General features: G+C 45.6%; 1 long non-coding RNA gene across 1 annotated transcript in view; it reads left to right on the top strand.

The window, feature by feature from the left end:
* Positions 1 to 24,747, top strand: part of LOC144673106 (uncharacterized) — a 107,947-nt gene extending 83,200 nt beyond the window's left edge. Inside the window, exon 2 of the long non-coding RNA XR_013574261.1 lies at positions 23,679 to 24,747. This is a non-coding gene — a long non-coding RNA (uncharacterized LOC144673106). The remainder of the gene's footprint in view (positions 1 to 23,678) is intronic.
* The last annotated feature ends 1,183 nt before the right edge of the window (positions 24,748 to 25,930 follow it).

Below are 25,930 nucleotides of genomic sequence, written 5' to 3'. Positions count from 1 at the left end.
ATCTGCTGATCATTTTGCAGACTAAGGGTGGAATTTCCCATGCCCGCTGGCATCGGGCATGATTGGTGGTGTCAGCGGACAATATGGCGCGATCAGTTTTACAATGGCGGGAAACCACTTTGCGATCATCTGCTCAGCCCACCGACGGTGGGCCCCATTTCCCGCCATCGGATGTCGGGAACCTCATTGTTATACATCAGCATGTCAATATTAGGCCAGCCCGTCGGCAAGGGCCTGCCGTTGAATATAGCGCACAAGTATTCGGGGTGGGGCGGGGTAGGTTGGGCGAGGGAAGCAGCCACGCATTAGGGAAACCTGTAGAAAGTGACCATTCCTCTGCAGCTGAGGCAGTTCAGGCGCAGCCACATTGATGTGATTGGAGTCGGGCTTCTAGTTTATCTGCCCACTCAAGCAATGCAGAGGCATCTAAGTGCCACCAAGTGCTCCAAAGCTTTGCACCTCCCTCACCACCACAATAACCCCCACCCCTGGCACACACTGCAAAGTCATGAGCATTTTAGTCGACTGCAGAACAGTTGGACGACTGCACACGTTGTACAATCTCTGCTAAAGCTGGCCATGTAGTAGTCACTGGTGGAGGTGCTCACAGCCCCTTGCAATGTCATCATTCAGGTTTGGACCAGTCTCCCCCGTGGTTCAAGCTAACAGTGCAGCCTTGCAGTGCGGGTTAGGAGAATGCCTGCACCTGAGCTGAGAGCACAGCATGCAGTCTAATGGGCGAATGTGCCGCTAACCAGTCGGGTGGACTAGGGTGGAAGTGGTGGGGTTTTGAGCAGCCATGCAGCGCAATAATCTCTGGCCATCCAAATGGTGGACAGCACTCTCCGGGAATTGTTAAGAGGCTTTCACACTTAACCAGGACAGTTTCTTAGTACAAAAACAGAAAGTGCTGGAAAAACTAAGCAGGTCTGGCAGCATCTGTGGAGAGAGAAACAGAGTTAATGTTTCGAGTCCATATGACTCTTCTTCATAGCTTCTTCACCGCCATTTCCACTTCTCTTCAGCTCTGAAGAAGGGTCATACAGACTCGAAACATTAACTCTGTTTCTCTCTCCGCAGATGCTGCCAGTCCTGCTGCGATTTTCCAGCATCCACAGTATTTTGCTTTTATCTCAGGTTCTTAGTACATCTATGCTAACCATGTGTCTCCCTCTTTCATCCTGCAGGAGGAGTACATCAGGATCATAGAGCTGGTGAACTAGCTGTATGCCTGATGGCCTACAGAGAGAAAGACGATGGAGGAGAGAGCGACTGAAGCCCCTGCTGTGCAGAAGTAGGAGCATCAACCTCAGGAAGAAGGGGCGGCTAGGGCTCCTGAACACGCCGCCGAAGTGCCACAATGATCTGTCACTGGTCGGTGCCTAGTGGCACCCAGAGTTTATAGACGCCGCCTGTCATTCCTACAGATGACCGTGAACCAGCATCGCCGAAGACTGCGCACGTCTAGGGACCTGGTTGCTCACATCTGCCAGCTACTGCTGGATTTGGTGCCAAGGGGACATGGAGGGCATCCATTGCCAGTGGCTGTGAAAGTGACTGCGGCACTCAATTTCTATTCCAGTGGCTCCTTTCAGGGCTCCATGGGTGACCTCTGTGGGATCTCACAAGCCTCCAGCCACAATGTATCCATGAGGTCACGGATGCCATCTTCGTGAAGGCACACAACTTTATGCATTTCGCCCAGGACCAGGACAGCCAGGATCCAAAAGCAATTGGATTCACCCAGATCTCAGGTCTCCCACAGTTCAGGGTGCGATCAACTGCATTCACATGGCGCTCAGATCTCTGTCACAACATGCGGTGGACTACATCAACCACATGAGATTCCATTCGCTGAATGTGCAGCTGGTGTGCGACCACCAGAAACGCATCCTGCAGGTATGCACACGGTTTCCAGGGAGTGTGCACGATGCCTACATCCTCAGTCGGTCACAGATCCCTGCAGTCTTCCAGGCTCCACAGAAGCTGCAGGGATGGCTCCTCGGGGACAAGGGCTGCTGGCAGAGGCCATGGCTAATGACAGCCATGCAGCGGCCTCAGACTGCTGCAGAGCGACAGTACATTGAGGCTCATGCTGCAGCTCACAACTTGGTGGAGCAGACCATCGGGGTGCTGAAAATGAGGTTCCGGAGCCTGGACCAGTCTGGTGGAGCCTGCAATACAGTCCGCAGAGGGTGTCACACATCGTTGATGTCTGCTGCACCCTTTAAAACCTGGCACTCCAATGGGGAATGAGCTGGCTGAGGAGGAGATGGAGGAGCTGGAGGTCTCCTCTGACGAGGAGGACGCCGATGGGGATGAGGGTGAGGAGGTCCTCGGAGGTGACAATGATGGGGAGGAGGCTCTCGCACTAGCTAGACAGAGCAGGCATTTTTGGGAGGCCCTCATAGCTGCCAGATTTGTGGAGGGTGATGACAACATGCAGTGAGGTGACCCCAGAGATCCTCACATTGCATCTGTGAACATTTGACTCCAGTCTGGTTTATGGCAGCGCGAATAGCCGCTGTGATAATGCTCCTGTCATGGAAACACAGTGGAAGCTCTAATAGTCGATCAATTGCAGGAGGATGATGACAACATGCAGTGAGGACACTCCAGAGATCTTCACATAGCCTCTGACTCCTGTCTGACCGAGAGCAGCTTGCTTGCGCTCTGTGACCAGGATTATATCATAGAGACACAGCCATCTGATTCTTTGTCTGCCTTCAGTACCTGAGCCCTTCAGGTGCACAGCATCACTGGCCACAGATGCTGAAGAGATGGGGGGCCACCCCCACCTTAAAGGTGCTGAGAGTACACACAGAGAGAATGCTGGAACTCTGTGGCGCCTGCCCAATAAATTCAAGCAGCAATGACCAGCACCTTCAAGGTGCAGGCATCAGTAATGTTTCCAGGGAGTGTGAGGCCGGATCATCACTTTGGTCCAGAGGCTGCACAGAGCACAGGGAAGAGACGTCCCGGAGCAAAATCTCCATGGCGGCCGCCAACCTACCAGGGTTGATCTTGGTGCATTGCAATGCCAGCAGTATCACCTCAGTCTGAAGGTGGATTGACTCCTCCATCCAGCATTGCAATCTGAGGAGTGCAGCAGACATCCCTTCCTGATGTTCCCGAGCTTGCCTTTGCAGCTGCAGCAACTGTGACATGGCCGAGTCCAGAGGCTCATCATCGGACTCGGATTCTGCAAATTTCTGGCCTCCAGCAGTCCTCCGAGTGCTGAATACCTGGAAAGTCCCTGCCTCCGCCTGCTGTAGATCAGAGAGTACAATGTGCTCACCAGATTGTGATCTCGAGGCTACTCTAAAACTAGGTCCCACCGAGGCGTGTGTCTCTGTGCTGGTGGAGGGTGTGGGTGAGCGTTGTGATGGGTTTTAGGGAGGGTGCCTTCAGATTCCTCCTCAGAGGTTTCTTTGGGGCTTGATTAGAGGCCCTGGGTCATGGACTCTCTTGGCTGTTTCCCAGATATGCCTGCCAAAGCAAGGAGAGATAGTTAGTGCATGGCAGTGGCCTGTGAAAGAGGACACATCACTCACAGCATGGTTGTCTGATGGATGTTGCATTGCTGGATCCTCACTTGGTGGAGCAGCGCCAACCTCACCGTCAGCACAGGACCAGTCCCAGTCATCACCGGCCAGCTGGGTAACTCTGTTTTCAATGGCCATGAAGACCTTGAATTCGGGCATTCCACCGCCGGTCTCTGACCTCTCCCTCTTGTTGTGTACCAGTTGTCCTACATGAATAGAGATGAAGAAAGTGTAAGCAGGATGCCTGCCATGCCAGATAATAAGTATGCCTGGCCTGTGAGGGTGGTGAGTGGTCCCATGGATGGGATGAGGACAATGACGGTGAGTGTGAGAGAATGAATGGTGATGTCCCTTGCACTGGCAGTGAGGGTTCTGTGGATGTTTGATGGGTTTCTGAGTGCGTGAGTTGAAAATGATGAGAAGAGTGACTTACCCTGGCAGAACAGAGGAGATCATTCATCCTCTTGCGGCACTGGGTGGCTGTCCTCTTTTGAAGGGTATTGGCGCTGACCACCGCTGCCACTGGTTCCCAAGCTGGGTTAGCACTTTTGCTGCCCAATCCTGCAGGGGTAGAGGACATCCAGGCAGGACTCCACGACATCTGAAAGGCGCTCGAGGGATGCGTCGCTGAACTTGGGGGCTGCCGTCTTCTTCAGTTTCAGGTCCATGTCTTCCATGCAGCAGTGGTGGTCTGGAAGTACTGAGATTTGTGTTTGCAGCTGGACTTTAAATATGGCACCCAGCATGATGCAGTGGCAGGGTGATGGCGGACAGGCAAATGTGTGTTTCCCAGGAGTGCATAAATAATGTGGCAGGTTTGGGATGATATGGCATGAAAACCCGTCATCGTGGTTAGCGGGTGAAATGTCCACTACTGCACTTAGTGCAAACCTGGGACGATTCCCCCATAAGAGGTGCTGCAACAACTACCTCATTCCTGGGCCTGCACTGCTCTCTTCTCCTTGACTGTAATCACCAAGCGCTACAAAACACCAAGGGCCGAATTTTTCCCTCCTCGGGTGGGTGCGTGCTCGACCCAAAAGGGAGTAAAATAGTGCACAATGACGTTGTGCGAGCATCCCGACGTCATCGCACACTCTTGCGATATTTCAGTCGGCAGGCACATGCGAGAGACGACAGCGCGCCCGCCGATAATTAAGAGGCCTAATATGGCCCTTAATCAATTAATTAATTCAAATTTTTCACTGCCTATCCAACCATTCGGTTGACAGACGGGGGAATAGGCCAAGCCGCCTTTGCATTGTTTGCGAAACCTCATCCGCGGGCAGGATGAGCTTTCAACCAGTGATTTTTAAAAAAATAACTTATAAAACTCATTTTTAACATATCCCTGCTCATGTGACAGAGTCACCTGAGGGGACATGTTTTCCTTATTTTTCAGTTCTTTATTTGTAATATTAAAAATCTTCAGCTTCCTGAGGCAGCTCCGTGCCTTCATACAGTTTTTGCAGCGCACACCCACGCGCATGCGCACACTTCAGTGCTCGTGCTCCTCACGCCCCCCCCCCCCCAGCAGCGCTGAGGCTCCCAGTGCGTCTTTCACGCTGGCTGGCCTTTAATTGGCCGGCTAGCGAGAAATTGCAGTCGGGGCCCCATCGCAGGCGGTGGTCAGTTTCGCAGCTGCTTCCGGGCCCGCCCACCGTGTGCGCCCAACGAGGTATAAATCCTGCCCCAACAATACTCCACAGTGCTCCCACCAACTCAGCCTGCACACATTTTAGTGAAAAACTCTAAACTTGTAACTTATTGTGTGGCTCTTTAAATAGCCCTACTTCAGGGTCTACTTACCTTTCTGCACTTGTATTTTCTTGAGTGGTTAACACATATGTGTTCTAGGTAGTTCAGTTGGTTATCCTGTGTGACGTTAGTATTGTACCCGTTTACATCCTTCCGATAGACACCGAGGATTCACCTGCCTGTGTCCTTCCTCTGCACTAACACTACTGCAAGCTACATAGGAAGCGGCCTACATTAGGTAAGCAACACAAGGTCTCCACTACAAGCAGCACTACACAAACCAAATTCTAGTCCATTAAGTTCCCAATCTCCCTTCTTTGAGTCAGAGCTCTCTTACTACATTTATATCATGTCCGCATGTGTTGGCTTGTGCCTGAAGTTCACCAAAGTTTTCCCCATGCTACATAATTTACTTCAGCTTTGTATTTGTCCCATGTCTGATCATTCTTATTTCTGAACTATTCTTTTTTCTAGGGCTGTTAGCTTCTCCCAGTTCTTGTGCTCCTTGTTTCTCCTCTCTAATGTTTCATGCTGGTGCATATCCTGCAGCTCAGTTAGTTTAAACCCTCCCTCAGACCACTAGTCAACTTTCCCATGAGGACATAGATCCCAGCTCTTTTGAGGTCCAACACATCACCTCGGACAAGTCCCACCATCCCCGCAACTGCTCCCACTTCCCCTGAAATCTGAAGTACTCCCTCCTGCACCACTTCTCCAGCCATTCATTAGTTCATTTTACCCTACTCTTCCTGTACTTCCTCACGTGTGACATTGGGAGTCATCCAGAGATTACTACCTTTGAGGTCTGGCTCTTTAATTTCCTCCTGAGCTCCTGAAACTCTGGCTGCAGGACTTCCACCCTTTCCCTTATAGACAATAACTTCAGGCTGTTCTCCTCTCCCTGCAAATTGTTCTGCATGCGCTCAGTGATTTTGCTTATCCTGGCACGAGGCGGGCACCAGATATGGAACAATTTATATGGAACTCAAGCCAATGGTTACAGAAATGCCTGTCTATCCCTCTGGCTATCAAATCCCCTATGACCACTGCATTTCTACACTTTACTGTGCCCCCCTGTCTAGCCATCTTCCCCACAGTACTGTGATGTGCTCTGGGCTGCACTTGCTCACTGCTCACCACCTGCTCAGGGTATTTGCAGTGAGAGATTAGCCTTTACACTTTGGATGTTGTGAGAATCATATCAGGATGGGTGGCATCATGGCTGCCTTAGATTGGACCTCGGATGAAGATCATCATGCTCATTGCCATCAGCAACAGCTTGCTGTGGAGAGACCTACAAGTGAAGAGAGAGGGAGCAGTAGAGAAGAGGAGCAGTGGAGAGGGAGAACAGCAGAGGGGGGTAGTAGTGGAGAGGGCGAGTAGCGGGGAGAAGGGAAGCAGCAGGGGGAGGGGGAGCAGTGAAGAGAGGAAGAGCAGTGGAGAGAGCAGCAGAGAGAGAAAGGGAGCCACAGAGATGGGGGGATCAGGAGATGGGGGGATTGGAGGAGAGGGGATCAGGATAGAGGGTGGAGCAGCGAGGAAGAGAGTAGCAGAGAAGCAGAGAAATAGAGATCAGCAGGAGGTGATGGAGATGGCTGTAGCTTCATAGGAAAAGATTTACTCCCCGCTGGAACTGTGGTTGTGAAAATGACCACTTTCTTCAACATTTTTGAATCATTCTGGATCCTTATAGGTTGCTATTGGAAACATATCCAGGATCTCCCAGTTGTCTGCATACAAATAAGTGCATAATGCAGGCTACTTATAGAATGTTTGCCAGAAGCCTGCATGAACTCATTTGATTGCTGCAGTTCATGTTCTATGAAGTTTGTCACTCTCTCCTTGGAAGAAAATGTCCGCACAATGCCCTGTGATATCATCCTAGTCATGCTTGATGTGCACTATTTCTCTCTGCAATCGTGGAAGGCTTGTCAGTATATTACACATTTTCTCCTGCTTCTCAATGGCTCTCATTTTCATCAATGGCTCCCAGGGTACAGCATTTGCATCCAACTGAGCAGAGCTTGGAGAGGACTGCACCCTCCAATGCAGAGTCTCCACTGCTGTCCCTGCCACTACTGTCTGCTCCCGTTCACTTGTGAACTGTGAGTCACCAGGTGAAAACTCAACTAGCTGTCTAACTGGACCCACTGAAGTGTGAGTATCTGAGGTGGTGCATGGTAAGCATGAATACTGTGACCATCTACCCTCAGAAGGACTCCTTTGAGGATTTGTCATCCAAAAGGTCCAGTGACTGCTGCTAAGCATGTAAGGGCCCTGGTGGAGAGAAAATATATGAATGAGTACTGCCAAAGTAAGAAAGTTTCAGCTTATCATTGTGAAGACGATAAGTTTTCACTCGCTGGAATCAAATTGACATGACTGAATATTGTATGATACGTTGGTCGTTAGTATTTAATTATGAAGTGTAATCCCCGTCGCCATTGGCAAAGGATGCCAAGGCACCACTGATCTCCAGCAGTTCCTCTTTGGCAGTTATCAGCTATGAGATCTGTGGAGGACCACATCTAGTTTTCTAGCTCTCCCTTGGGTTTTTCACTCCTTGCTGCAACAGGCGAAAAGAACAGACCTCTGAGTGATTGTGAAATGAGATGTGTACATCTGATGGACCCAGTACATTCGATGAAGTATACCATCAGGGAGGGGCAACAAATTACATAAGGATCAAGTTGTGTGTCAGTGGTGGATGGATAGATGGGGATGTAAGGAAGTGCACTGAAAGAGAAGGATGGGTAATCTTGCAAGGCAAGTGGGTGTAAGGAGTACTGTAATGGAGTGGGCTTGAGAAGGAAGCATGAGGAGGTACTGGGGGTGGGGAATGGGGATGTGCACCACAGGATGTAGGAGAATGTACTTACCTTTCCTTGTCTGGTTAGGTTATTAAGTTTTTTCCCGCATTGAATTCAGCAGCATCAAACAATGCTCCTACCGCTGACCTCCTGAACCATCTCCATTCTTTGTAGCAATAGCAGGTTTCTTCCTTCCGTTGCTGGGAAGTATATCTGTCTGGCTCCTGACTGCATCATTAAAGCGGGCACAGTCTTTAAACATCCTGAATCTACATTCCAAAATTGCTGTATCTGTGCAAAACCTCCCAACTCTTCTAGTTTCCATCTTTGGATTGTCCCTTTGAATACTGGAGTTGAGATTGCATCATGTGAATCTGCATCACACCGTCTGCCACACAACTGACACCAAACCCAGAAGTAAAATGATATTGCAGTTTCTTCATTAAAATGCCACGGACAGGCACACTGAAATTACTTATGAGTTTCACACAAGAGGTCGAAATCCCTATGTGCCTCAAAGTCAATATCAGTGCCTTTGTAACTATTTTCACAGTCCAGTAAGAGGACAAACAGTAATGGTACAAGGGAATCTAGAAATAAATCAATGGGAGGAACTTGTTGGATTAATATTGGTAAGTAAACACTAATGACAAAAATGGTATCCCAACACAACAGCCAATTTTCTCACAACAGGGTCCCATAAAAAGCAATGAGAAAATGACTAGATAATCAGTTTTTCTGATGTTTGTTGGTAGATAAGATTTCGCCAGGACACTGGGAGAACTCGCCTGCCCTTTCTCAAAATAGCACCATTTTGTTCTTCCTTAAAAAGCAACTTGGGCTTCAGTTTAATAACTCAACCGAATGGCACCTCTGGCATTCCCTCAGAACAGCACTGGAGTATCAGCCTAGATTTTTGAGCTCAAGGTGTTGGGCGGAACCTGTGCCCTGCCGATTGGTGAGTTTGGTGGCAGGGGGCATTTAACCAGGTAGGAGGGTATCAGGAGGGGACCCAGCCATTTTTCGATCTCCACGGCTAGAGATGGGATAGGTGTTGGGGGGGTGGTGGTGTTCAAAGTCACTAAGCGCCTGATCAAGGCATCAGAAAGGAGAGGGCCTGCTGAGAGCCACCCACCTGTCCTTGCTAACAATCCCCCTTCCTTCCCCCACCCCCTGCAAGTCCCTTCGTCCCTTCCTACCATCACTCACCTGTGCCACGGTCCCTCCTCGATCACATGCCATGAGTAGGTGTCATACTGGTAGCAGCCACCTCTTCCCCAATGGTGCTGATGCGGAACACTTTCACTCAATCTGTAAGCATGACTCAGACCTTCCTGTCGCTTGCCATTTCAACACATCATCCTGCTCTCGTGCCCACATGTCCGTCCATGGCCTGCTGCAATGTTCCAGTGAAGCCCAACGCAAACTGCAGGAACAGCACCTCATCTTCCGATTAGGCACTTTACAGCCTTCCAGACTTAACATTGAGTTCAACAACTTCAGACCATGAATTCTCTCCTCCATCTTTACTCCTTTTTTGAACCAATTTTAAAAAAACAATATTTATTTATTTATTCGGTTTTTAATTTAAAAAAAAAATCCATTTTCTCCAACCATTGCCCACCCACACACTCAGGGCCACCTGCCACTTTAAAAAAAATTTTTTATTATTCATTCATGGGATGTGGGCATCACTGGCTAGGCCAGCATTTATTGTCCATCCCTAATTGCTCTTGTTCAGAGTGCATTTAAGAGTCAACTACATTGCTGTGGGTCTGGAGCCACATGACCAGGTAAGGACAGCAGATTTCCTTCCCTAAAGGACATTAGTGAACCGGATGGGTTTTTACAACAATTGACAATGGTTTCGTGGTCATTATCAGACCTTTAATTCCAGATTTTTATTGCATTCAAATTCCACCAACTGCCATGGCGGGATTCAAATCTGTATTTCTGGATTACTAGTCCAGCAACAATATATCATAATTATATATCATAATTATACATATATGTATATCATAAATATATATCATAATTCGATCAAAGGTATTATCTATTCACTTTCCTCACAGAGGGACTCTGAGGCCAATCGTTGGGCTTCCACTGCTGTGCCAGTGAGATTAAGTGATGAGAACAGACATGAGCTGAAGGCAGCATTTTCATGTTCTGCTGTAAGACTGACCTAATGTCAGAGCTCCTCAACATTGATAAAGAATATCCCAAAGTATAACGATGCCAATGGGCCACTTGTGAACTCTGGAATACCTTCAGTCTTAGGATTTCTGGTATAAAAAAATTGCTTGTTGGAGGGCAACATTTTGAAACAATAAATTCTTTTTGCTTGGCTCATCAGTGATGATGTGGTGTATGGATTTAACACCACATGTTACTACATAATTTCTTAGCTTCATAGTTGGCTGAATCAGAGGCTAAGAACAGGCTAGTGGATGTGATCACCCTGATAGTAATTTGTAAATCGAAAAAAAATTGCAAAGCAAGTACATAAAACTTCTATCATTTTTTTAAATTAACTAACATACTAAGAACATAACAGCACATGGATTGCAACAGCTATTTGTGTAATTTTCGCTGGAATATTCCTTTAATGGAGGGACACTTGATTAAAGCTGTGATGATGTATTAAGAAATAAACTAAATAAGCAGTATATTTTGAAATAATCAACAAAAGAGAATGATCAAAAACACATGTTTAGTGCTTTCTAACTGCAAGGCGTGGTCATTTGAAACCACACGCATCGTAACTGTATATTGTACAATGCAATGCAAAATGTACTGCTGTGATAAATAGGACAAGGGTCAGGCACTGGAAAACTTTTTGTTTATTACTGTGGCACTTAATTGCAGGCTGTGAGTGACATGAAAAAGACATATGGAAACAGACTGAAAACAACTAATGTTGTACTAGAGCTAGGAAATTACAGTTTATAACTTGTTTTGTGCAGCAAAAATAAGGAAGAATAAGTGCATACCTTCATAATTGTATATAAAATTGTGGGGAAAGTTGCTTAATTAAAGGGAAAGGAATGTCTAGGAGGAATGATTTCTGATTAAAAAGCTGCTCTCTCTATCTAGAAAAACATGTACAGTGGAAGCATACTGTAGTGAACTACAGCCTATAGAGATCGAGTTTAGTGAAGGTCTCCCAGTCACAGTGACTCACTTCCCTGCATGGAAAGCAGTCTATTTTTGTGGTCGTATTAGCTGTTTTAGCTGTTTGAATTTCACAGGCACAGGGATTGCATTCTCAGGCCTCTTCCCTCTTTGGTCGATTTAATCCACGAGACTAGACCAACACAATTCTACCAATTGACTTTACTGGCTCAACAAACATCAAGACAAATATGGAGACTTTTCTGTTGCACTGTTGTTAGAAGTTAGGAATATAAATAGAATAGATATATATGATATTTAGCTTGGAATAAGATAGAAGGTCAGATTGATGCTGTAAGTTTCATTTCATTAGAATCAAAAGGAATGAGTATTTCAATATATGACAATTGCTCAGGTACAGGGGAACCCATAACCAGGAGACCTTGCATGGCCAGATGACACCTCAGCAATAGTGGAAAAGTAACTGAGTAGATGTATAAATAAACAGCCATATTCTATAGATATGTTCAGATTGTCCTTTCCCCTTGCATAACAATTGCTGTTTGCTAAAATGTGTAAGTTAACCAGTATGTGAGAACAAAATATGGGTGTTATTGTACCCATAGTGAATCATTACATGGTAAAGTAGTTGATAATGGGAGTCGAATTGTCAGACTGTATGTTTTGTCTATGAGAAGCTCAAAGCGTAAACAGCTGATAACAGACAGAAATGAATAATGGGGTTGTTGGCTAAGTTTGAAGGATGGTGTGTCCCTATAGAACTTCAGTGTACACTTGTTATTCTGTTAGCTACTTGTCATGGTCGGATGTTTTTGCTGTATAACTAGTGTGTTATATTCCACCTTGTACACTGATCAAACTTGACAAACCTATAGTATAGGTTCCAGTCTATCCTGTCTTTCAAATAGTTAAAAATATAACGCCATGAGTGACTGGGGCTCGGAAGTCTTTAGTTGCCCTGGGATAGATATGGTGAGGTCCTACTATTGAACTCTGAAGCTGCTAAATTTCTACCATACTGAAAGTCTCCCCCACCGCCCCCCCACCCCTGCCACCTCCAGCTGGAGTAGTTTGAAAGTATGAGCCTACTGTAAGAATAGTTTGAAGTGCCAATCAGACACCCTGATGCATTTTTCCTGTCAAGGACTTACCAATTTTGCCCTGAGCTAAGGCCCACAGGTAAGCATTGGAGGGAGGGCAGGACAAAAGAGCCAGAACAAGGGAGGGTCAAAAGTGACTCACAACAATTCTGTGGAGCCAAGAGGAATGTTTGTGCTCTTTCTGACCCAACAGAATGCTAAAAGAATTCCAAGTTTTTGCTTCTCTTTCTGAACTGCCTTGACAGATTCCTTTAAAGGCCACAGGTTAGGCTGCTCCAAACATGAAAATTCCACTCAGAGCTTGAATATGGCAGGCTTCAACTAGGACAAACAAATTTAGCACTCCAATTTTCATTCTGAAATGAGCGCAGGAGCACCATTTCAATATTGGAGTGAAGTTGGCGCTCATTTCAGGTGGCCACCAGAGCTGCCAAAAGGCCCCAAACAATTCAGCATGGGCAATTCCAGTGCGAAGAATGTGTAGGCCTCACCGTTAAAATGGTTATGGTTGAACATGTTTTAGACCCATAAAATAGGCACAATTATATTAAATTTAGATCCCAATAAATCTGGAAAATTGGGATGTTATGCAGAGTATTGCATAGCCATTGTCAAGACCAATAATTTATCATGGTAGAATATGTAAAATTCTCTTTTAATGACGTGATCCTTTGGGATTGAATTCCATGTAGATGCCTAAATCATAAATGAGTGATCTTGATTGTTATTATATATTCCTTTATTAATTTTTATCTCAATGTTTTAAAGCCTAAGATACTTAGGAAAATTGTAAGCAACATATAGCAGATTCAGGATTGTGGGGTTTAGCAACAGTGGGAGAGGTAGCTGTGGGGTTTAGCAGCAGTTGTGGGTGGGGGTACTGAGCTTTAGACATATTGAGCAGGTTTTAGGTAATGGAAGCCCTGTGTGGGAGAAACTTGGGCTTGGCATTACTGGGAGAGTGGAAATGTGGAGCTTGGTTTACTGGGGGTTTCCAGGACCCTTACAATACTGGTGTAGTTTAGACTCTGGCAGCAGTTCAGGGGTATGGCAACACTGGGGGGGGGGGGGGGGGGGGTGAGTGGGTGGTGGTGGCGGTGGGGGAGGTCACAGAGCATGTGTCTGAGGCACCAGGCTTTGTCAGTAATAGGCATAGAGGGTTTTGTGATGTAGTGGGAGCAATGGGGCATAGGAAGATCTTGGCAGCTGGTAGCACTGGGGAGCGATGTCCATCAATAACAACAATTTGCATTTATATATCACCTTTAATGTAGTAAGATATCTTAAGGCACATCACAGGAATACATACAAACAAAACAAAACTCAATGAAGGAAACATTAGGGTAAATTTCCCAAAGCTTCTTTAAAGAGGTAGATTTTAAGGGGAGTCTTAAAGGAGGAAAGAGAGTGGCAGGGGTGGAGAGGCTTCAGGAAGGATTTGCAAAGCTTAGTGCCTAGACAGCTGAAGGTTCGGTCACCAATGGTGAGGCAATGGAAGTTGGGCATACCTGAGAATTCACAATTGGAGGAAGATAAAGTTCTCAGCAGGTTGTAGGGGCTGGAGTAGGCTACAGACATAGAGAGGGACAAGGCCATGAAAGGATTTGAGCACATGGATGAGAAATTTAAAATTGAGGCATTTGGGAACCGGGAGTCAAAGTAAGTCAGTGAGCACAGGGTGGATGGGTGAACGAAATTTGGTGCAAGTTAGAATCAGGACAGCAGAGAAGCCAAGACAGCACTTAAAAATTGTAATAAAAACAGAAAATGCCAGGAATACTCAGCGGGTCATGCAGCACCAGTGCAGATAAAACAGAGTTAACACTTCAGGTCTGTCACCCTTCTTCAGGTCAAAGACCTAAGATCCCATGGCACTATTGCCAAGGGGAGCAGGGTAGTTACCCCTGGAATCACGAACAAAGACATTCTGCCTACCACACAACTGAGCAACATCATGTATGAATTTCAGTGCTGGTGCAATGCCAGGTTCGGAGGCTGTATATGCCATTGATTGATTGATCGAATCAAATAGCATGTTCTTTCGAATGTTCATAATAGACAGAGTGCAGAGTACTCAAACAGCCCGGGCTTGCAAAACCCAAAAACAAAACATCTACTGTTAGATGTGATTCTGGATTGGGCCGCACTTCCTGAACAATCCCGAATGTGCTAATAACTACGCTAACAAACAATTCAAGATAATCAGTTGAACTTGTAATGTGGCTCATTTATGCTTGCTAGAAGCGACGTACATTCAGACACAGGGACCTGTTCTCTGCAAACAAAAGGAGTATTTTCAAACCTTGCACCTTTTTTGAATTACCCAGGAGATTGGGGAGCCTATAGTTCCCCATTGCTTTCCCAAGGCAATGTCTTGGCCAATTAGAGCCGACTTACCAACAAATCAGCATCCTTTTTTCCTGGAGTATAAATTGTGACCATTTGAAATTTGGCATTCTTGCGTTTGTCCTGATTAATGCAAGATGAAAAGCTTCGGCAACATGTTTCTCTTCTCAGCAATATTCAAATTCTATATTACCAAGTGACTGTTTGTTAGCTATACCCTAGTTTGGTATCATTTGCAAATTTTGATATTGAGTTACTTATTCCTAAATTCAAATCATTAATGTAAATGATGGATTATGGTGGTTCCTGCACTGATCCTTGTGGAACACTGCTTTCTGCTTTCCTCCAATCTGAATAATTATCCTTTCCCCCTACTCTTTGCTTTCTATTTTTCACCAATTGGTTCTCTATTCAGATGTTTGTTCCCTGATTCCACATGCCTTAACCTTTGTCATCAGCCTACTGTGAGGTGCCTTATCAAAGACCTTTTGAAAATCCAAGTATATGACATTTACTTCATTGCCCTTGTCCACTCTTCCTTCTACCACTTCAAATAATTCTATCTGGTTAATTAAGCTTGAATTGACATTTCAGACTCCATCCTGATTATATTTTAATTATAGTTTCTGTTTCTAGTTTCCCCTCTATCAATTTTTTTCATCTAGATTCCATTATCTTTCCTGCCACTGATGTTAAGATGACTGATCTAAAGTTCCCAGGTTTTCTCCTATTTTCTTTTATGTATATAGGAACAACATTAGGGGCGGCGATTTCTCAGGACTGATGAGAAACTGGGAGCGGGTCCTGACTTGATGAATTAACGTCCGGCAGGTGGTGGGCTGACCACTCAACAGCCAGAGATGGCTTTAAGGTGGCAACTGTGTTATCACCTCATGTGGAAGGAATTGTTGCCGCCATGTTTTAAGGGCTTTCAACATCTGAGCACTGATGCAAAAGGTCTTTGCCTTAACAATCCTTCCTGCAACGACTCCTTGCTTGTTCTTCTCCAGGCTACTTGGACAAGGTGGGAGGTCCTTTTCCACAGAGACAAGAGGAGGAGACCTCTCCACTTAACCAAGCGAACCTGGTGGTCATAGTGGAGGTCAGCAGCCATGAGGTTGCCTAGAGATAAAAGCAAAATACTGCGGATGCTGGAAATCTGAAACAAAAATAAAAATAGCTGGAAAAACTCAGCAGAATTGAATTGCCTAGAGAACCTGGCTGCAGTGCTGCAAGCGGGTCAGGGACCTTTCCTGCTCAGTAATGGTGAGTGCCCGCACACCTCCTACTGCGGGGGGCATGGGGGGTGGTTTGGCAGCAAACAGATAAGTGTGAAGGTCCAGTTGCTGGGGAGGGGGAGCCCACCTTGTCAGTGGTTATGGATAGAGGCTGCAGAATCTCATGAGAAACGAATGGCTGCAACTCAGCCAGGGGTTGCGAGCCTTGCACTGCCAACCCTGTACTGCCAACGCTTGCAAGGGCTCTCCAGACTGGTTCAATGGCACATGCATGCCATTGGCCGCAGATGCAACAGCATCCAGAAGCCATCAATACCACTCCCTACCCCTGCACCAAGGCGGTTAAGCATTGTGTTTGCTCTAGTGTGGCTACTAGCATTATTGTTATATGTCACAAGAGCAGAAGATGGCCCAGAAGGCCAGGGAGAGGGCCTGGATCATTGCCATGTTGACGCCCAGGGATGAGGAGGTCTAGAGCTGCAGGTTTTCATGGTGGCTGATCCATCATGGCTGGTGAGGCAAGAGACAGGAGGGAGCGTCAGGCCTCAGGCTAGCATAAGGGGTGGCAGTGATCTTTTCTCCATTGTACAGGCATCAATCTGAGATGCAGCTGACTCTGTGGGCTCTTACCTGGAGGGATGAGAAGCCCTGGTCATTCTGTTCTCTCACACAGGTCAATCACAGGAACAAAAGACAGAATTTTACGTTCCACAGGCAGGCGCGCACCTGACCTGAATGGGCATAAAATTGTGTGAGATAAGGCTGGGCAAGCGTTCCGAAGTCATCATACACTCGTGCGATATTTCACTCAGCAGGTGTGCGCAGTAGTCGGAAGAGCGCCCACCGGCAATTAAACCCATTAACGGCGCAATTGTCTGCAATTTTTTGTGGCCCGTTGAACCTTACGGTTGGCGGACGGGTCAATCGGCCAGGCAGCCTTTATATTTTTGATGGAATCTCTGTTGGAAATAAAATAAAAAGAAATACCTTGTGGTGGGACCTGTGCAAGGCGGACGGATGGGTCCAACATCCTTGTGGGGAGGTTTGCTAGTGCTGTTGGGGAGGGTTTAAACTAACTCGGCAGGGGGATGGGATCCTGAGAGGAGGTTCAGCAGGGAGAATTGCACAGCCAAAATTAGAAGAGAGAGCAAGTGAGCCTGCAAGGCATAGAAATCATAGGCCAGTTAAGGCACAAGGGAGTTTGGCAAGGTTGGCTGGTATTTATTTTAATGCAAGGAGTCTGACAAATAAGGCAGGTGAGTTGAGGGCACAAATTAACACATGGAAGTATGATGTCATTGCTGTCACAGAGACATGGTTGAGAGAGGGGCAGGATTGGCAGCTCAAAATTCCAGGGTATAGGGTTTTCAGGCGAGACAAGGAAGGAGGTAAACGAGGAGGGGGTATTGCAATATTGAGCAAGGAATCAATTACAGCAGTAAGGAGGGATGACATCTTAGAAGGCTCCTCAAATGAAACCATATGGGTAGAACTGAAAAACAAAAAAGAAGCAATCACATTGCTGGGAGTGTACTATAGTCCCCTAAACAGTCAGAGAGAAATAGAACAGCAGATATGTAGGCAAATTTCAGAGAAGTGTAAAAATAATAGGGTAGTAATAGTGGGAGATTTTAACTTCCCCAACATTAACTGGGTTAGTCATAGTGTGATAGGTTTAGAGGAAGCAGAATTCTTCAAGTGCATCCAGGAGAGCTTTTTAAGCCAGCACGTAGAAGGTCCTACAAGGGAGGGGGCAGTCCTGGACTTAATTTTATGGAATGAAGCCGGGCAAGTGGTAGAAGTATCAGTGGGGGAGCAGTTTGCAGATAGTGATCATAGCTCCATTAGATTCAAGATTGTTATGGAAAAGGACAAGGATGGGCCAGAAATCAGGGTTCTAAATTGGGGGAAGGCCCATTTTAATAAGATCAGATATGATTTGGCCAGAGTGGACTGGGAGCAGCTACATTTAGGTAAATCTGTGTCAGAGCAGTGGGACACATTCAAGAAGGAAATAGGGAGAGTACAGGGCCAACATATTCCAGGTCAGAGGCTAGTAATCATGCGACGAGTAACTCACCTCCTGACACCCCAAAGCCTTTCCACCATCTACAAGGCACAAGTCAGGAGTGTGATGGAATACTCCCCACTTGCCTGGATGAGTGCAGCCCCCACAACACTCAAGAAGCTTGACACCATACAGGACAAAGCAGCCCACTTGATTGGCACCACATCCACAAACATTCACTCCTCCACCACCGGCGCACAGTAGCAGCAGTGTGTACCATCTACAAGATTCACTGCAGGAATTTACCAAGGCTCCTTATACAGCACCTTCCAAACCCACGACTACTACTATCTAGGACAAGGGCAGCAGATAGATGGGAACATCACCACCTGGAAGTTCCCCTCCAAGTCACTCACCATCTTGACTTGAGAATATATCGTTGTTCCTTCACTGACACTGGGTCAAAATCCTGCAACTCTCTTCCTAACAGCACTGTGGGTGTACCTACACCACAAGGACTGCAGTGGTTCAAGAAGACGCTCACCACCACCTTCTGAAGGGCAACTAGGGATGGGCAATAAATGCTGGTCCAGCCAGCGAAGCCCACATCCCCTGAATGAATTTTAAAAATGGCCTCCTTGATCAAGCACCTAGTGACTCTCCTGAAGAGTCCAGGGGATCACTGAATGGAGGTTGAAAATGTGTGCTGGCCAGCATAACATCACCTTGACCATAGAATCAAGGGACCGGTGGGAAGACAAGATCCATCACCTTAACATTCACTCCCTCCACCTCCGAGGCACAATGGCAACAGTGTGCACCAGCTACAAGATGTACTGTAGCTCCATCCAAACTGGTGACCTCTGCAACATAGAAGGTCAAGGGCAGCAGGTGTATTGGAATGCCATCACCTGCAAGTTCCCCTCCAAAATGCACACTATCTTGAACTGAAACTATATTGCCATTCCTTCACTGTCGCTGGGTCACAATCCTGGAACTCCCTCCCTAACAGCACAGTGGTTGTACCTAAACCACATGGACTGCAGCAGTTCAAGAAGGTGGCTCACCACCACCTTCTCAAGGGCAGTTAGGGATGGGAAACAAATGCTGACCAACCAGTGACATCCACATCCCATGAATAAATAATAAAAAGGACTAAGAGGGGGACAAGGGACCTAGAGTCTCCACCAGGTCCTCGTTCTTCTCAGTTCAGCAGTAAGGTAGAAGTGTGCCTCCAAAAAGAGGAGGATTGGCTGCCTTCTGCTTCTCATGGTGTTCCTGTTGTAAACACAGCTCCTGAGCCCCTCTGTCAGTTACACCAGTGCTTCTAGTAGCTGCGATCACAGAGCTGGCTCATTAATATCAACAGCTGCGTGCAGCATTTGCAATGCAAGTTCACCATTGATTCTTTGGAGTTTTGTGACTCTTTTGCAAATTGCTTCCAGGAGCTAATTTGTCTTAAGAAGTTTTAATTTTTGATACCTGAAAAAGAATTGCAAGTCCAAAAAATTGCCATGATTTAGGCATGCTGATGTGCCCTAAAAAGTTATTTGATGGATGATTATTAAAAGATCCTTTACTCTAGTATAGTGCTTGGCTTAGCTGTTGCTTTCATTTTAGTCCAGCACACGTCCCCTTCACCATTCAAATAATTAGGCCCCAATTATATATTAGTTACAGATACACATGGCATTTCTTTGCAAAAACAACATTGTTGGAGTGTGTGTGCTAATAAAATTATACCAATAACTGACTCCTTCTCAGTGTATTCTGTGTGAGGTTGAGCAGTGCTTGCTCAGCCTCTCATCTTCTGCCCTCAGGAAACTTGAAGTCATCTAATCTCTTCTTGTACCAAATCCCAGTCACCCACCCTGTGCTCACTGACCTGCATTGGCTCCTGGTTAAGCAATGCATTGATTTTCAAATTCTCTTTTTTTTCAAGTCTCTCCATGGCCTCACCCCTCCCTATTTCTGTAACTTCCTCCAGTGCTATAATCTGCTGAGTTTCCTGTGCTCCTGCAATTCTGGCCTCTTGTGCAGCTCCAATTTTATTTGTCCCATCAGTGATGGCCATGCCTTTAGTTGTCATGGTTCTAAGCACTGAAATTCCCTCACTAAACCTTTCCATAGCTACCTTTCTTTGCTCCTTTAAGACACTCCTTAAAACATGCCTCTTTGACCAGTGTTTCAGTTGTCTGCCCTAATATCTTCTTATACGTCAAATTTTATTTAATAATATTTCTGTGGAGTATATTGGTCCATTGAAGAGCTGAAAATAAGCAGCCTGGAAGACCCCACACAATACTTAGCCACACCCTCCACCAGCGCAGAGGCACACACCTCGGTGGGACCTAGATCAGGTTCAGGTTCACATTCTGGTGGTCACCACGTGGATATGTATCCGCAGCAGAAGGAGGCAGGTTCAGCCGAGCTCTCCAGCATTCAGAGAACTGCTAGGGAAGAGGTATCTGTGAAGTCTGAGTCAGATGACAAGCCTCTGGATTCAGCCTTCACCGTGGAGGGTCAGCAGAAGGTGTGGGAACATCATGCAGAGCTGTTGGAAGCCCTCGACAGAATGGCGCGTGAGCTGGAGGAGTGCATCTGCCTGCTCCCTGATGAAGTGGTGCCAACATGTGCGTGTATCCCCCATGGGAAGGATGGCAGGTGCCATGAAGATCATGGTCCAACAGAGCAGGCGTGCACACCATCGCAGAAGCCATGGGTGAGGTCTTGCAGTGACAACGTGAGAGGGAAAGGGGGGCACCTCGGCATCCCTCCAGGTGCTCCTTCCCCTCATGGAGTCAGGCTGGGACCCTGGGGCACCCGAAGGAGGAGGAGCAGCAACTGGGTACCCCTGGGTTATCCACTCAGAAACCTCAGAGGTTGTCTGTTCCCTGAGTCCTCTTTGCCTGTAACCTCCTCAACCTCGTCCTCTGACCGCAGAGGGAGCAGCTGGCCCACAAGAGGGCAGCCAAAGCAAGCCAGGGCCCTCAAGACCTCAGCTCCCCAGAGGACACATGCCAAAGTCATCAGAGACAATTGGGCCAACCCTTGCACAGGCTGTCTCCAACCCTGCTGCAGATGTCAGGGCAGCACCTAGAAAAAATGGTAGGCCTAGAAAAGTTTAGAAATTCTGATCACCAATGGTTGCACGGGTGAACACATTTTGTCACTTTATAATCTGAAAATGTATTGACTTTCACTGAATAATGTGTAATGTTGTCTTTCAGCTTCATTGACAGGTTTCACGAGTCCTCCCACTTCATCCTCCCCCACTTGCAGTTCAGCTGCACGCAGCTGGACCACAAGTGATTCTGGAAGCAGTGTGTGTGGGTCAGGGCCTTTCGTAGCCTTATGCAAGCACTCTCCCACGCACGCAGATCCTTCATCCATCACACTTAATCTTACTGTCCCGAGCATTTTCAATGCTGCCTGCTGGGGTTCTCTTTCAGTTGTCCATCTGAGCTGACCTGCATCACTGTCCACCCACTGATCGCACTCCCATGCAGCACCTGTGGCTGTCCAACACGAGGCTCCGCTCACTTTTGATTTTGACAACCATAGTAGTGGTCAAGTATCTTGTCAGCTCCCCAGTCCTTTTCCTCCCCCAGTCACCAATGTCCTTTCCCCCATAACTGTCAATCCCCCAGCATCACCTTCCACCTCCCCACCGTCATCTACCAACCCGAACCATTGTCATTTAGGATGTCCAGGTGAATGTGCACATTCCCTACCTTCATAAAAATCCCACTACCATCCACACTGATCCCCCTGACCTCCTCCTTCCCACCCCTAGGGACGGTGTCTGCCTCCAAGTCCTCACTAACCACTTTTGCTGTCCTATCTACTTCTCTTACCCTCCCACCCTATTGGCTCCCTCTGCCCCCCTCACACTCACCATCCCCTCCTACCGTGCCCACTCTGAGTTCGCTCCCCAGAAGGAAGTCATTGACTCGACAGACCACACCTTTGCATGTTAACCCGGACATCACCACCATCTTACTCCCTCCTCCACCTCAGTAACATTGTCCAGTTTTGCCCCTGCCTAAACTCATCAGCTGCTGTAACTGTAATTCTTGTCCTTCTTACCTTTAGACTTGACTATTCTAACACAGTCCTGGCTGGCCTTTGACTTTCTACCCTCCATAAATTTGAGATCTTCCAAAAGTCTACTGCACATGTCCTATTCGCACCATGTCCTGTACAGCCATCATACGCACTGATGTAGATTGGCTCCTAGTTAAACAACACCTTTATTTTAAATTGACACCCAGTCACATAAGGAAATTTTAAAATTCTCAGCCTTGATTTCAAATCCCTTTATGGCCTAATCCCTCCCTATGCCTGCAACCTCCTCCAGGCCCACAGCCCTCCAAGCTATCTGCACTCCTTATTCTGGCCTCTTGGGCATCCCCAATATTAATCGCGCCACCATTGATGGCCCAGTCTTCAACTGCTTTGGCCCTGAGCTCTCGAATTCATTCCCTGAGTCTCTTTGCCTCTCTACCTCGCTTTTCTCCTTTATGATGCTTCTTAAAACCTACATATCTCTTTTCCTAAGCTTTTGATCATCTGCCCCAATATCTCCTAATGTAGCTTAGTATCATATTTTGTTTTAGAATGCTCCTGTTAAGCACCTTGAAACATTTTATTACATTAAAGGTGCTATATAACTACAAGTTGTTCTTGTTATCTTAATAAATAAAGAACAGAGCAATGTCACACAACCTTGCAAATCATTCATCTGCCAATATCATCAGTGATAATATGTAGGTTACAATTCTTTATTTTATTTTTACGATGAGTTTATAATGTAAAAATGATCTTGCATTTATGCAGTGAGTTATAACATCCTTAGAATATCCCAAAGCACCTCACAGCTGGTGAATTACTTTGAAGTGTAATCACTACTGTTTTGTAGGCAAATGAATTCCTCCCTCAGTCAACATCACCAGAAACAGATTAACTATTCTTTCATCTCATTTACTGTTAGTGGCATCTTGCTGTGCGCAGATTAGCTGGCCCCTTTACAATAATGGCTGAAATTCAAAATGCAATTCAACGAATGTGAAATTATTTACAGCATAATTTTGGGTGTAATAAGACATGATATGAATACAACTTCTTTCCCCTTCAAACAATTAGAAATGGAATCACAGAACTATAACAGTATTAATGGCACTAGTAGTTACTGATTAAGCAGAATATTTTAGTACATGGATTCTTGTTTCAAGAGTCAAGCTGACATTTCTTAGAATGTTGCTTAATTTTGTAAAAACATTTTTGGCTCGTCCAATCCTTTTTCAGATTTTAGTCCTGCTTTTGACATCGGATGTTATTGTGCTCCCTAGATAGTTGAATTGATTGGCCTGTTCTCAATTGTTTCCATTTACTGTGATATTGCATACTGGAATGTGCATTTTCTTTGTCATTGCCATAGTGTACATTTTCTTGCAGTTTTCTTACCCGTGTCTACCACTGTACAACTGCATCGATTAATTTTTTTAAGTCTTCTTCATTTGTTGCCACACAAGTAGTGTCGTCAGCATAGCGGATGTTGTTGATGACGCTCCCTCCTACCCATATACTATCCATCACTTCAGTTCCTCTGAGAATGCATCACAGTACAGGGAGAAACCGTCTACTGAGAGAATACAGTTTTGTCTATTTTTTCTATTGATTACTTTCCAATCACCGAGTTTGTTCTCATTTCTGATTGTTGTTATCTGTTTCCAATAAAGTCCAGTATTCCTGATGAATTGAAGATCTTTCTCATCAATGTAATGAATTATGGATGTGAAGCTTGGAGCTTTGAGAAAGAGGAAGAAAAGAAAATCAACAGTTTTAAAATGCGGTGCCTAAGAAGGATCCTAAGAGTAAGCTGGGTGGAGAAAAGAACTAACGGAGAAGTACTGAATGAGGCCAGAAAAACAACAGAACTCTTAATAATATAAAAAGAAGACAAATGCAGCTCTTCGGACATGTTGCCTGTGCAGAGGGGTTGGAGTGCCTTAATCACTACCAGAAGAGCAAGAGGCTGACAGTGCAGGAAGCAGTTAGGCAACATTAAAGACTGGCTTAACCAGAACTCTAACAACAAGATTATCCCTGTTGCTATGATCGTAAAGTTTGGGAACCATGGTTGTCTACGCCACTCAGCATGGCACTTAGACAATGGCGAATAATTACTAAGTTGGCAGCCATGCTTAGAGTGGTCACAAAAGATGGTGATGTATGTTGAAGCCGAGAAATTTAAACTTTATTGTGTTAAAAATTTATGAACTGTCCTTTCATATTTCACTTATTGTTTGCTTTTATCATCCAAATGATACATCCAAAATAATTAAAGTTCAAATTTGCATAAGGATTTTATAAACATTTATTCATTGTCGCTGGGTCAAATTCCTGGAACTCCTTCCCTAACACCTTTGTGGATGTACCTGCACCACATGGATTGCGGCAATTCGAGAATACAGCTCACCACCGCCTCCTCAAGGGCAATTAGGGATGGGCAATAAATGCTGGCCTAGCCAGTGATGCCCACATCCTGTAAACAAATTAAAAAAATTATATACATCCAGTATATATAAATATGGACAATTTTTATAATTTAGCTCTCTCAACGTAGATTTTAAATGTTATGGTGAGTGCTTATTGGGAATACAGGGATTGAGGTCATGCCCAATTCATGGCCTACACAAGATTTGTTCATTAAAATTAATGGATTGAAAACTGAACACACTGACTAACTTTAATTATGCCTGTATTCCCCAATAGTAATTAAACAAATATGACAAATGGAGAAAGAAATAGTTTCATTCTCATTTATTCCCCTGAATCAGTTCATAATGGGCACATTCTGGGGAAGGGGCAGCTGAAGAACTTCAGCTGGGGTTGTTCTCCTTAGAGCAGAGAAGGTAGAAAGAAGGATTTGATAGAGGTGCTCAAAATTTTGAATGATTTTGATAGAGTAAGTAAAGAGAAACCTTCCAATGGCTGAAGGGTCAGTAACCAAAGTACACAGATTTAAGATGATTAGCAAAAGAAGCAACAGCAACATATTTTCACCCAGTAAGTTGTTGTGGTCTGGAGTGCACTGCCTAAAAATGTGATCGAAGCAGATTCAATAGAGAATTGGATATGTTTGAAGGGAAATAAAAACATTACTGGGCTTTGAGGAATTTGCAGGTAAGTAGGGTGAATTGGATAGCTCTACCAAGGAGTCAGTATAGACATAATGGGCCAAATGGCCTCCTTCTGTACTGTAACATTCTATTATTTTAATCATGGAAATTCCACATGGTGATGTACATGTGCTAGATTACAACTGGACAACACAATCAGCCACATAGTTTACAAATACAGTCCATTGTATACATCATTTTAGCCATTTAGATACCTCTAGGGATAGGCCCTTCAGATTGAAAGAACAAACATCTGTGCAGTGAAATTTGTCTTTGTGCAGTTTTCAACTTAGTGCTTAGTGTGCAGATAAATATAGTTTCTGAAAATTTAACTGCATTAGTGTAGACAAAGGCTAGCACACAACTGGGCAATGGGATCTATAATAATGAAACTAGCTAAAACCTCATTTCACTGGTATGAATAGTGCACTGCATTAATCTTCTATACTACAGAATTTTCCCAGGTCACCACAGAAAATATATATCAAATCAACTAGCATGCTGACTTTAGCAAGTGAAAGATGCCATATTTGTGAGAAAGTGCCTAATGGCTGAAGTTGTCGGGCTATTATGTGAGTGGACTCTGCACAGTGGTTGGTTCCTGATATGGTACAAAACTGTGGCAAAATCAGGAATAGGAGACAGCATCAGTAGCCAGAAACAATTAAGGAGCAAGAAATGGTGACCAGGAGCCTTTGTGGAGCTGGAATACTGGGCACAATTCAGGGGATGTCATAGGAACATAGGAAATAGGAGCAGGAGGAGGTCTTTCACATTCTAGAGCCTGCTCCGCCATTTAAATTGATCAT

Source organism: Cetorhinus maximus, chromosome 3 (assembly GCF_964194155.1).
Source record: "Cetorhinus maximus chromosome 3, sCetMax3.hap1.1, whole genome shotgun sequence".
NCBI lineage: Eukaryota > Metazoa > Chordata > Chondrichthyes > Lamniformes > Cetorhinidae > Cetorhinus > Cetorhinus maximus.
Note: the sequence above shows the minus strand (reverse complement) of the source record. Positions and strands in the feature narration are given on the sequence as shown.